The sequence below is a fragment of the Cuculus canorus genome, chromosome 6 (genome assembly GCF_017976375.1).
Source record: "Cuculus canorus isolate bCucCan1 chromosome 6, bCucCan1.pri, whole genome shotgun sequence".
Taxonomy (NCBI): Eukaryota; Metazoa; Chordata; class Aves; order Cuculiformes; family Cuculidae; genus Cuculus; species Cuculus canorus.
Window position 1 is genome coordinate 33,567,394 of NC_071406.1, and position 14,445 is coordinate 33,581,838.

The 14,445-nt window shown below is 41.0% G+C and overlaps 1 long non-coding RNA gene across 1 annotated transcript; it reads right to left on the reverse strand.

The window, feature by feature from the left end:
• Positions 1 to 456: 456 nt before the first annotated feature.
• LOC128852477 (uncharacterized) lies at positions 457 to 14,001 on the reverse strand. Its single transcript, XR_008450357.1, has 2 exons — positions 12,437 to 14,001; positions 457 to 7,295 (listed from the first exon to the last, which is right to left on the reverse strand). It is a non-coding gene; the product is annotated as an uncharacterized LOC128852477 (long non-coding RNA).
• Positions 14,002 to 14,445: the final 444 nt, after the last annotated feature.

Consider the following 14,445-nt stretch of genomic DNA (forward strand, 5'->3'; position numbering starts at 1 on the left):
GTTTGTTCAACGTCAATGTTCATTCCTGTCACTTGACAAAGGCAAGGGGGAGGGAAGGAAAGGGAAACACAATAGCCACAACAGTTACCTTACATCCTTGTTTGTTTATGCAGTGGGTTATTTTTTATTTTTTATATATATATTAAAAAAATTCTACTGATACTTTACATTGCACTAAAAGGTTGCTTCCTTCAAATTGTATTTAGAATCACAAATTACAGGAGAAATAAAAAATACAGCAAAAATACTGTTAGAAATGATTAACGGATATTACTCCACGGGGGTATCATCTGTAACCAGTAAATCACACTGGAAGTTAGTCAATAAGAGTTTAGTGTAGGTGAGTACTATTAAGAGTTAAGCTCTTAAAGTGTATGGTATCATACAGGAGATACTGTTGGTAAGAAAAACCATGGCATAAGGTGCAGCTATATTTTTACTTTGTATTAACTACAATGGATTTCAATCCTTTTTACTTGTAACTAACTACAAATATGGCAAATAAAAGCATAACATAAAATGGTCATGTCAGTCTTTGTGAGAAGCAGTCTGAGAAGTCGGCAAAGATGAAATTCTGAAGTCAGTTAGACCTTAGACTTCATACCCCTTTTGTACCTATACTATTTTCTTTCTGATTCTCTGCTGTTATTTAGCAACGCAAACACCAGTTCTTAGGCTTTGCTTTCCAGATGCCTGTCAGATCTGTAGCACATCTGAATGCAGTCAGGCACTTTCCCAAATCTGCTAGCTCCATCTGCATTTTTTTATTGCACTGCAGCGTACTTCTAATACTTAAAATAGTCCTGAAAGCATATTTATATTTAAGTGTATATTCCGTTTGTGCACACAGATAAATTCCTGTCTTCTGGAGAGCCACATAGTCTTTAGGAGGCTTAATTTTACTGACAGACCAAAGAACGCACGTTTAACCTTTATGTAACAGCTGTCAACTTCCCACAGCCACCAAGCACTAACCAGGAACTCCAGCATCATGTTTACATTTCACTTTCAGATATGCCTGGTTTGTTTGTCCTGCTAAGCTTTAATTCAAACAATACCCCTGGCCATGCTTTATCCAGTTTTAGACATGCTGAAATGAATCCCATGTGCAGTGTTTTAAGAGCATTACAATGCTATCCAGTAAAATCACTGGAAATCCAGATACTGAGCATTTGTGAGAATTAATTCATGGATACATTTCACATAGGCATGAGTTTCAGGACTAGAATTAAACACTTTTTCCATCACAATCACATGTTTACAAGGACGAATAGGCCTGTGATCCTAACAAATACAAGAAAGCATGCTTTGCAAGAGAAAAACACATTCATAGAACATGTGAACATCTGCTTTTGTGCTATCCTATAAATCAGAGGACAAAGCAAGCTCAGGATCCTGAAATGTCCCCTAGGGTGTTTCTTCCCCTCTCCTTCTATTCTTGAGTCCTGACTGAAAACATCAGCCTGCAAAACTAAGCGTTGCAGGGAGGAGACAGACTGCAGCACCAGCAGTACTGTATTCTTTCAAGTATCTGAAGTATGTGCCTGCATCTTGTCAGCCTGGCAGGTGTCAAGCATATGTATGGGTATTCCATGCTTGTGCTGACAGATTTGTCTGCGCAATTGTTTTTTCTAAAAACTGTTTATTTATCCTTCTTGACACGATAATGGGTTCAGTGCCTGCCTGTGAGCTCTGCTCATCCCATTACTCCTTGGAAGACCCGACCTGATAGCTGCTGCATGGATTCAGAGTTTGACCTCCACTGAAATCAGCAGGAGCTTTACACAAAGAAAGAGGGTGTGATAGAGCCCTTATGGTATAAATATTTAAACTAGCAGCACTGAGCAGCTGCTGATACTTCCATTTTCAATGCCAGAAAACCAGCTGACATTGTTCCCTTTTAGGGGAAAGGGCAAAGAGCATCCTGTTGACCCCCACGTGCTAATCCATGAGCTGGCTCCAGTGTGAAAAGGCACAGATACAGGCTTTCTGGACCATTTCACTGTCAAATAAGAGAGTGCAGTGAAAGCCTGCATACAGGCCTGACTGAAACATGTTTGATGATTAAAGAGACAGAAAAAAGGTGAAAAAAAAAAGATCAGAAGGCAAAATACACCTGTTATGACCTTTACACTGATGGAAACTAATTTACAAAATGGAAACTAATTGTTGTTAAAGGCTGTAGTGCCAGTTACGTGATGACTGTCACACACTTTATAAAGAGGTAAACTCAGAAGAAATAGTGAAATAATGGCAATTTGTTAGAGGACAAACTATTCACCAAGGGACCAATCCAACCCTGAAAGTCAGTGAAAAGCCTTCAGTCTCAAAGGACTCCCTAAGCAATATGATGCTTTTGGGCCACATGTTCTTGCGAACATCAGTAAGAGCAGTGTGCATAGATGCAGGACGTGAGATCTGTGTATCTCCCCAATCCAGTCTGCCTAGCTCAACATCAGAATAAAAAGTTTTACTGCCATCAGCATGGCAGATGTAACAGTGTGGCAGAAAGGAAAGCTATAGCCTGCTTTGCAGGGTGCATTGTGAGCAAAATTCCAAGCTAAGTTCTGACTGCAGGGTCTTTGCTGTCAGTAACCACATACAACACAGCAAGTGTAGCTCCAACTCCTGAAAACAATGTCAAGTACACATGTAGAAAAGTTTTTCTGTGATGCACCCAAAGACACACATGCTAACTCTGGGTGTCAAGAGGAAGGTGTCAGATAGTTTTCCTGCATGCAAAGAAAAAGATTCACCACCCGAACAAAGCAAGCACGCAGCTGTTTGGCCCCAGTCCTGGTTAGGGTTTTGCCTGGACAACTCAACAACTGCGAGGAAACAACTGACAGAGCAGCCCAAAGACTGCTGACTCAGCACATAAGCATCCACCACTCTCTGAAACACAGCTCTCACTCTCCCAAAAAAATGGAAAAAGGCCGATAGCTACTTTTGACCACTTTAAACTGCCCGTTGCCAGGGTTTTGTTTCTGGATCGGCATTTGAACCAGCATCAATGCCAGGCTGAGTCTAACTACATGCATAAAGAAATTTTAATCAGCACACTTGCAGCTGTTGCTGGTGGCTGATCTTTTCTGCCCTCCTTTTGATCAAAATTCTTTTTCCCCCCTTCCTCTCACTCAGCCAACTTACTTGTGGGAGTCTGAAGTGCACAGCAATTCAAATAAGGAACTCTCTCTAACTGCATGTTGAGAACTGATAATGTAATTTTTTTTTTTTCTTCCATGGTTATCCCTTTTAATGGAGCGTGCTGCAGTAACGGAATAAATCTGCTTTGGGTTAAGCTAGAGATTGTTATTTATTTTTCTTTCAGATCAGATATTAATATTGCTGTATGACCATTGGCACTAACCTCTTTTTCCATAGCAACACTAAAGAGAACATAAACTATGAGTCATAATTTCTCTCTGGAGGACTTTTTTGTAATTATGATCATTCCACAGCTCCTAAAATATATTAGCTGATATATAGCTCTGGTTTAACAGCTTTGATTTTCCTTCTTTTGAACTCACAGGCAGAAAGAGAAGACTTCCATTATTTTCTCTTTCTCAGGCACAGATAAACACTACACAAAGTACCGTACGGTCGTTATTCATTATAATCATGTGGCTACTAAAAACTCCACAGCAATGTTTTCCTTATAAAGATGGAACAGGTTTCCTTTCTTTCAATAATCTTAAATGATACTGACCTTCTAAAAGAACACTCGTGTCCTTCCCAACATGGTTAGTAAATTGGGATCTGACAGCTGGAACTGATCCAACCTAGAAATCATATTATATTAGGTAGCAGCAAGGTTGCAAGCTAGCATTGCTTCTCTGCCAGTCAATAGCTTTAAACTCTCCAGCATATACTCTCAAGCAGCTCAAAAATACAGCCCAAATTCAGTAATAATGATTCTCTCTACTCCTTTCACTCTTCAGTGAAAACTTGGCCTTGGAACAACTTACCCATACAGCTCCTTGGAATATCTCAACAGATGACCACACAAGATCATCACAAGAGATTGCAAGACTCTTTTTTTGGTATGGCTGTCTCCTACACTTCCCTTACAACACAGTCTGCTGCGTGCTTGTGTGAAGCACTCAGAAAATGCATAGTGTCTATTCCAGTAGCAGAATTCGGAAAAACAGTTAGCAAAACCAAGGACACCCACATTCAGTCAACAGTCATAATTCAAAATGGAGAGACAGAACAAGCCCACATCTCTCATTGCTCTGTAATGTGATCCCCAACAGCTAAACCAAACCCAGATTGCACCAGCACAAAGGACACGTAGTTTGCTCTTGCTTTGCCAATATGAAGTAGGACACACAGGCTCAGGCTTGTACAGGCACAAAGCTAAAGACCAGAACACCAACTAACATACCACTTACTATACAGACTTGTGTACTCCTCCTGAAAGGTTTTTGGAAAAAAACCAAACCTTCAAATTCCTGAACACAGGGAGCAGAAGGCCATTGTAATGCCCTATGCCATTAGGACCAGCAAGGAGAGTCTGCCTCTGTCTTCTGTACTCCCTCTCATCAGGCTTAAACTGTGTAGAAGAGCAGGTGATGTGAACTGGGCTGGATACTGAAAATGTGCGAGACAGTGCTAGGAACAAATAGCACACAGGGGATGTCTACAGTGCACACCATACACATATACCTCATTTAGATCAAGTACCAGGCACAGCCTAACTGCAAAAACACAACACTCCATTCAAGCAAATTTATCTTATTTCTCAGCTACTTAGCTCCTGATGTCCTATGCTATTCATTTAAAGTGAGCTTCAGCATCTTTTCAGTATGCTGCCAACTACAGTTATATATGCCCTTATATTACTTGTTCCTTCTGACATGCCTGTAGGCAAATGAGCCCCGTGAGGGTGACAACATGAGCTGCATTAACCAGCTGCCTGGTCACTGAATCATTACAACTCAACACAGCACTGTGAGAGACACGGAAAAAGGGACAGTGAGAATGTCGGACTAGCAGTAAACAAATTATGAACATACAGAAGCTGTCTGCATTTTCAGAGTCAATTGTCACCTCCACACTATCACAGAAAAAAAAGAAAGCTACCTGCACTGTGACTTCTTTTAAATAGCCTTCATTTTCCTACAGGATTTACCATTTTACTGTTGATGATCGCTGAAGATCAAAAGAGCAGGTTATGACAGAAAACATTAAGAGGTGATACGTCATGTAAGACCTGTGTTAATAGGTCCTACATAAATTTGAAGAGAAGGGGTTTTCTGTTTGCATGTCCAGGCATTAGCTCTTTAGAAGAATGGCTGCATCCTCTGCAAGCCGCTGCATACCTCTTCCAAGCCTGCAGCACATGGAAGGATGCCATTCTGGTTTAGGATAAACAGCATGGAGATCTCAATTTAAACAAGAACCTGTAATACAGTAGCTCTAAAACACTATGTATGACATATATGTATTATAGATGACATCCAGTTTCAAATAAAGTGAGAACCTTAAAAAGTTTTTACAGATTTTGGAATTGTTTTACGTTCTTTCCCTGAGAAGGAAATAGACTAACAGGATTCTACAAATCCAATACCAAAAACAAATCCCTCAGATTGTTTTTTAATCTGTTCTCTTTGTTACTTAATGATACAATAGCTGACATTCAGCTAGGAGTGGAGGAAGGAATTAAGACAGAGAAGTATGTGGGAAGAGAAAACAAATAGGAAAATGTGGGTAAGAAACGGAACGGTGATATGTGCATGACAGAGGGAGCGTGTGGGGGAAACTGTTGGTGGGAAGGGTGGGGAACGAGGAGGAAGGAGGTGAAAGGGTACTGAGAAAGAAATACCAGCAGAGTACCCAGAACAGAGGGAAAGACCTCAAAGCAAAGAATAGGGCAGAACCAAGAGGCACTGACAAAACAGGAGGGAAAAAAGAAAAACAAGAGCCAATAAGGTCTTGGGTTCAAAAGGTTGGAAATAGGAGGAAGAAATCAAAAAGTAACTGCCATGTAAGAGATTTCAACAGCAAGGAAAGAGCAAAATATTCATTTTCTCATCTCCCTACCTGCCACTCTGTATTGCAGAGGCAGTGCCCAGGTTTTAGATCTAGAAGTGACTTTTATTGTGTGATGTTGTCAATGCTTTTTCTTTTGCTTGAATTTTGTTTTGCTTGGACTTTTTTGTTTGTTTTGGGGGTGTGTAGTTAGTCAGGAATAGGCAAAATCAACACTGTATTCACACATTTCAAACCATCTCAGCCTGAGCCTGCAGAATCCCATGCTGCAAGCAGCCCTTTCCAAGGTCTGCAGCACATAACGCAGAAAATAATTCTGGGCTGAATCCCGCTCATTAGTGTATGCTCTCACAACACCACACATTTTCCATGCCTACTTGTTTCCAAAAAGGCTTGAGGGGAGGAAGATTAGGGAGGGAACGGACAGATGCTGCTAACAGCAGGATGGGGTCTCATCTTGTCCAGACATTTAGCTAATTCCCCACTGAGTAGGGACCACCTGCAGACAAGGGGCAGGCAGGATCTCCTAGCAGTACTGAGGATTGCACCTCCAGCACCTGGATTTCACTGCCAGATCATTGAATCCTAATGGTTTGCTGAAACAGAGCCAGCGGGATTTCTTTGCTATTGCAAACAGGTTTTGGGGAGAGCAAATCCAGCTCTCCTCCTCCACCGGGCCTCACCTCCTTGCTTTGCCAAGAAGTCTGCTATATTAAGACACAAGGCAGCCATACTGGCTGGGCCACTTTTCCTTCATGCTTTGCTTCCCATGGGAGTTGCTCCATTCTCACATATCTGTTAAGAAACAGCTTGTTCTTTCTGGCTTTCCTCAACTTCTTTTTTTAGTGGTGCCTTTCTGCCACACTGCACAGCAGAGGCCAGGTTCTGCTCTGATGCCGGCACAAACCTGCCAGAGTCCCATTCTTACCGTGTGTCTCTCAGATCATGAGCAGCTTTCTCCTGCTCCACTCCTAACATCTCCTAGGTTTATTTCCTGATGTTTGCTTGTACTCTTCCAGAAGCTCTCCAGTTTGCTGTATAACTCTCTCATAAAATAAAAGGCTCTGCTATAAATTCCTATTAATTTCTCACAGGATGCAGGTTAATGGATACAGGTTTTTTTCATATCTGCCATACTTGGATTGTTTTCTATGCAGAAGAGGGAAACAAAAGGACAAATTGATGATGAGCATTGGAGCCAATGGAAGGAAAAGCTGGATTAGGGCTCTCCAGAAGGGAAATCCTCCTCGTCTACTTGTCTGCTGATGTCAAATTTCAGTGCTTGAAGAGAAGGTCGCCTTCTGCAGAAGAAAGGAAAGAGAAGATGTATTGAGAGATGAAAATAACAGTGGAAATTCAGGACTTGTATCACTTCTTTGCCACACAACTCTATCTGTACGTGACATATCTGTAGCTCATACTTGTGGACATATATATATGCATGCACATACCTATAAGACATATGTATTTCTATATGCACACTTGTATATCCATCCTTACTATTTAGAACAAGGATTAATGTGCCATACCCTAAAAAATATATTTGCCATCCATGTCCCATTAATTTTGAAGACACCCGCACACCTATAACTCATTCTGTAAACTAATAAAGACAAAGTTCCTCAAAAGTTTTCCACCTGACATTTCTTATAATGCCTATGCTATCATAGCATTCAGCATCTATCATGAAAAACTAAACAAATTCAGGCAGTCAAGCCCCTGTCACATGATGTGACCATAGTTGAAATCTATGCCAGCAGTGGGAAACTAACAAAATCCAAATGTGTTTAGAGACAATTAGAGACAACAGTAACTTGAACTAGTGGTTCTTGATCATATATGAGAGTTACTCAAGCTGCAGCATGAGAAAATAATTTCATATCACAGAGAGTGTTTCACTTTATGAAGATTTCACAAAATTACTTTGCAAGTCTTTCACACGCATTTTTGCACAATATTTTTCAGACAGAGGCAATGGTCACACTGAAGCAGATGCAAGCTCATTCTGCCCATGCTTCAAGCCAACTGGAAGACATGTTAAATGTCAGATGTTGCCCCAAGCTAATGTGCCACGTCTCTTATTAGCTCAGATAGGGCACTGCACTAACTCCATCCATACGACGCCTGGCCAGCTCAAAACATAGACAGGGTGAGGTCATCTCTGCCTGTACAACACTGTTAGACAGAGCAGCCAGAGAGTTTGGCTTGCAGTTGCAGGGGGGTTACTCCATTGATGCTCCATTAATGCCTAACCTACCCCAAGTAATAGATCAAAATAGATATTAAGACTAAAATAAATACATTTTTCAGAAAAAAAATACATCTGGTACATTTTACTGAAGTTGGGGAAAAAACTGCCTCCTCAGAACTCATCTGATTTGTTTGTTATAGCAGAAAGCGTGGCAAAAATCCTCTGATGAGTTCCTACTGGAACAATCTGAAAAATTACTTTTGAGTCTATAAATCTTAATCATCACACTATAATAAAACACTTGGTGTCTGCTCTCATTTTATTTGTACAAGGCCCTGATATGAGAGAAAAGAAGGGATCAGCTAAACTATGCAGTGGTTTTCTTCTGGACTAAAGTGGGATGAAATACTGCTTGTGGAGTCAGTAGCAAGGCACATATCTGCCCCTCCACGATACACGGGCCCATCCACTGGGGCCCTGAGCAAAGCTCACAGTTAGAATTGTTGCCAGCAGCAGTTCTCCTGTCATGGCTCTGCTGTCCTGAGAACCACAGGGACTTGAGGTGGAAGTAGTGGCAAGATGCTTTTCTGACATTCTTGCGGTTCATGGAATTCAAGATTACATATTTAAGATTATATATTATTCAGTGAGTTCTGCCATCTTTCTCCAAATATGATTTTCACTCATCAATGCAGCTTGCCAAATACTGAAAAAAAAAGCATTAGCTGAAAAAATTATTTGTCAGGAAATAGGGTTTCCTCTTCTCCACCTAATGCATTCCAGTAAGTTCCAGCTACGTTACTTCGTCCCAGCACTTAACTTGACAAAGCTTGTAGAAAGTCTGGCAAGAACCTGAAGATGTCAAATGTTCACAATTATTAGCATTAACAGTTGTTATTGTTCTTATATCTATAGTCAAAACTTGCGCTTGGTAAGAAATGGTTCTTTTTTCCTGAATACTAGAAATTTCTTTTGTATGATAATCCTCTTTACATAGCATCATGATATATTCAGATTTTCGTGTTCAGCTTTGAATGTTATGTGAATACTGCCTGGTGAGGAAAAGCCTGCTACGTTTAATATATATTATAGTTTCATTCTTAACTGGATTTAGTACAGTGATCCTTTCCCAATTTGCATTGCTGTGCCTGTTTCTAAGTTTCTTGCTTGTTTTCCATCCATATATGATCCCGTTACCACCACGATTTGCAGGATCAGATTGTTTTTCACCAGGCTTCTACTAATCCATGTTAAACTTTGCAGCTACCAAACTATACTTTTTTTTTTATATGGTGGTGGTGGTGAGGGAGGAGTTGGGGTACTGACATCCATCAGCAGTGGCATCCTGAAATCATTTGTTGCACCATCCACTTATTTACCTTTATCCTGACCATAGAGTAAAAGTCCTTATGTTGTAAATCAGGTATTCAGAAGTGCCATTTTCAGTAACCAAATCATAAATGGTTAAACTGAGTGAGAGGTCAGTATGGCCTCTATGGTCAGTATTCATTCTACTCTTGTATATGTGGATGCAGTTTTGGAATGAATGCTCTCAAGCCAATGGAGATGTATAAGCTCTGTCTATGCTGTGCAGCAGAGAAGATTATCATGGACTGGGTTCCCTTGCACAGCTAGGTTAGGATGGCAACATTCTCATTTGCAGGAATACAGAAGCCCTATTTGAGCTTCTTCAAAAGACAGTTAGTCTCTTCACTACCTTCAGGACTAATAGCCTGACCTGGGAGTCAATTGATGGATTCAAATCAACTTCAACATGCTTTGCATTTGATTAAAACCAAGATCCCTCTTTGCTATAACTTTCCTAACTACTTCCACTATATGAACTGGCTTTTAAAAGAACTTTCTTTGAACACAGATTGAATACACATCTGCAAGACATTTCTTCAGTAAAGTACCTAAATACTGTTAGAAGGCATATGATAACACAATATCTTAATTCTCGCTCAAACAGTTCCTCTTTCTCTTCATGGAGGACTATCTCAAATATTAGCTTTTGGATTTGATAAGGGACACATTAAACAAACACTGATGCCAGTATCATAAAAAAGCTGGCTCCCAGCCAGATAAGTGGAGCACTGCCTACAACTTAAGTATTACCATATTCTGGTTTTGCTTGCAGTGGTATTTTCTTCTACAGCCTGCATTTTTTTCAGTAGTGCATAAACATATCTAATAGAGTAGCTTACAGGGAGATTTCAGTCACCCCCTGGCACATGACAAATGAGGTATTTCTTATGCCAGCTCAGCTGCACACAGTACTTCTCTCCCTCCCGAGAACTCTAGTAAGAACTTCGGGTCTTCGACATCATTTTGTTACTGCATTATCACGCAGTGATGAAAGAAACAACACTTTAATTGTTTTCTATCCATGAGATAATGAATTACTCCTCTCTCTAAAATAGAGAGGCAGCAAAACAAGGAACATGAATACTCATTTCCCATCCCAGCCAGCAATTAAAACACTTGTCAAAAAATGTGACAATCGGTAAAAATCCACATAAAATTGTTAATAGCTTGACACTTTCAATATTGCAAAAACTCTCACCTAATACTCTCAACTAATCAGCCTTACCAATGCTGAATGGTTCCTTGAAATTAATGATGCTTCCTGTGGACTACGCTGCTTCTCAGCATGAGTTAGACAAGCAAAAAGTCCCAGTGCTTTACAAAGAGATTTTGAAGTAGATCCACAATAACACCCAAGGAGCTGCTTCTCATTTAAAAAAAAAAAAAGTCAGCCAACAAAATAAAATAGAAAAAGAGAGGTAAGAAAAGGTCACACTTAGCAGAAAACAATGAAAGTTTCCACAGGCACTTACTAACTTCCTTACCCTGCACTACGCAAATGTTTAAACACACTCTTACTAGATGTTCCGAAAGATAGCGAATATTTCACCCCTTGAAGATGACTTCCACATCTTCTCAAACCTGTGTTTTACCTCAATATTTTCTGAAACCACAGGCACAGGCTAAAAATGCCAAAATTTGTCATTGAAGTGTGCTGCCTGAATGCATTAATGCTTTCAGAGCTTGGCTTACAAGATCCTTTTCTCGGGACTCAGCCTTCCACTGCACACATCCTGAAGTAAAACACTGAAAGGAGTTACATTGTTCACATCAGCCATAAATATCAACAGCTTTGTCACTCATTTAGAAACTAATGTATTTTTTTCATAAAACTCCAGAAAAATACCAAACTTCAGCCTGTCCCTGAGGAACTGTTCCCTTTCATGCCAGTCCTGCTCATAATCGATTCCCTGCACAAGGGGACTCTGAACTGTGAATGTGGCTCTCAGATACTACCACAACAAACAGTAAATAGTGGAAAGAACAACAGGTTTCCCCGAGAGAATTGCGTCCAGCCACTTGTCTCACAGCGATAAGCAAGCATCCAAACAATCTGAGGCGCAAACAGCATTGCTCTCAGAATAGTTCCTGTGTTCCAGAGTCTCATGAGAGGTGAGGGAGAAGATTTCCTTCTCAAGGGCCACTGCTATGCACACATGCTTTCCTGTGCCATGGCTCACTCCTGGCCCTTGTTGCTCAGCTTTCCCTGCTTCCCAAACAATTCAAACAAAAAAATACCAGAATTGGGAACAGCACAGCTCACTTGTGCCCTGTTTGCCATAGATATGTTATGCTCTCTAAGCACCACCCAGGTTCACCAGCATTGGTTGCATCAGAACATTACCATCTATGCAGGGAGCATTGCTGAAATGGGTCATTGGTGATGAGGGTCACAGCTAAGGGAAAAGCAGCACTCTATTTCAGAAAAATTACCCTAAGGTAACAAGAAAGAAAGGATGACTACTGTCTTTTCCTCAGGCAGGAATGTATCCATTAGAAAGCTATTTCCAAAGGTTTAGGATAGACTGTGATACCTGCCAGGTGAAAGAAAGCCCTGAGCATCCTCAGCAGATCTTGTTCCACAAGCAGGTAAATAAGCTTGCCAAAGCCAAAGCAGTATGACACCAGCTTTTGACTCCCGTCTAGTAAAATCACCCAGGAAGCAAGATTTATTTCGCTTAAGGGTAAAGAAGGTCTGTTCGCACAGGAGAGCTTCACTTCCTGCTTTGGGAAAACTAAATAGGTTGATTATGTCTGCCAGACCCTCATTCCACATCAGCTGCTGCCTCGGGGAGAGACTTTGCTCCTCTGGGTGATTTTCTTCTCCAGTTACAGAAGATGAACAGCTGGTTACGTATATCACAGCTCTGGCAAAACACTTACCCGTAGCCTTATGCCACTGAAGGAGCAGGCTTCTGTCATTGAGACCACAGGAAAGCAGGAGGCAAAGCAGAAGCAGCTTATATTCTTTTGCACCAGCTTTTTCAGGTCAGAAGACAAAATGGTAGGCAGAGCAGGCTTTGGTAGTTGGCTTCCTGAATGCAGCTAGAAGTAAACCAAAGAAATCAAATTTTAAGCTTGCTTATGAACATCAATTTAATTATAACTTGCACGGCCAAAAAATAAACTTATAAACTAAAGAAACACGAGCCTAGATAAAACAGATTCAGCACTGAAGATGGAGGGCTGCTGCAGAGAAGGAGAGACTGTGCCTCACAACAGATGAGCTTCCTACGCAGTTACACACAGCTTCAGCGCCAGGGCCATGTCATGAGGCCAACATTGTTCCTCACGATGAACAGCACCAACGGCTATGGTGCTGCGAACTTTAGATTACTCACAGCATGGCACACCCTGCAACCCACCCCAATTCAGCCACAGGGGCAGTCTGTCCATTGCCTGCAGGCAGGTAGCTGCAACCCATGCTCTGGCATCTGGATCTATCATAAAATGCAGCTTCTGGCTCCAGGGGTTTGCTTCAACAGTCAATCTGAGATTTAGGGAACTGGAGCTCAGCCTTTGTGATGCAGACATACAGGTGAAAACATTAACCATCACAAGCAAGTTTAGTAAAACCAGGTCATTGCAAAGCTGCAGAAACTACACAGCTCTGGAGTTTTCTCTGACAACACATACAGCTCCACTGATACCAAGAGAGATACACCAGCCCATAACCACTGAAAATCAAGTGCAAAATGCATCAGGGTGACACTGGCATTTAATAACTTGGTGCTTACAAGAATTTTTTAAGATATGCAGCTTTGCCCACATTTCCAAGAAACATGAAGTTCCTTTATACTGGGGCAGAAGTATTATCACACGTGTTCTCAACAGTCTGCGTTTCCTTTCATAGCTGGACGTGTCAAACAGACCACAACCAGCAGATAAGAAATGCCTCCAAAATCAAAGCACAGATTAAAGAGGCAGCAATAGCAGCTGAGAGAACCGTATACTGCAGCTGCGAGACAGATCACGGAGCTGAGAAAAGCTAAGCGTAGTTTCAAACTTTACATGACATTCAATCTATTACATAAATAAATAGGGCATTACAAGGCTGTGAAAACACCGATTTTCTTTCTTGCTTGTTAGCCATGAACTCTGTGCCATCAGTTGTGGCCAGCATTGCCACTTGTGATGCTGAAAGGCATGAACATAGAGCAAAAATAAATAGGCCTCTTTCCTCAGCTTAGAGGAAAATTTTCACGTATCGGTGTTTGTGAGGATGTATACATCTATTTTTCAGCACAGTGTCACAACAATATTAAAACCTGGAACTATTAATATGGGAGTGCTCTGTGATTCAAAGACATGCCTGCCATGTAAATCTTTCCCTCCAATATATGCATTCCCTAGATCTAAAACAAGTACAACTACAGCAGGGTTTGCATATCCAGGAACAAATTTATGTCATGCAGTGTCAATGTAAGAAGTGCAATAAACAATGCACAGACAACACCTGCAGTGTTTTCCAGTGCTTTAGAGTTATGAGTCAGCTCTCATCAGGGCTACTGGCCAAACACTTTATGTAAATGAAGCTATGCAATACAGAAATGGTCCCCAGTAGAGAGACCCAAAAAAGGTAATGTGATCATGAATTTCCCCAACTCAGACAACACCGGTCTCTGATCAGGCAGCCCATCCCCACAATGGAGAGCCCCTGGATGGATCTCCCACAGGATGAAGATCAGCATTTACAGGTCATACTCTGTGGGCTTCCGGCAAGCAAAACAATCTATGGGAAAACTAAAGCAAAGAATCTGCTCTCCAGGATCATGTGGGTAGATGAAAGCAGGACTAGCGAGTGGAACTTAATTCCCTTTAATAAAGTATTGCTTGTTAAACCAATTGATTCATGTTTTCAAGTAAGGAAAATTAGCTTATCAGGCACCAAG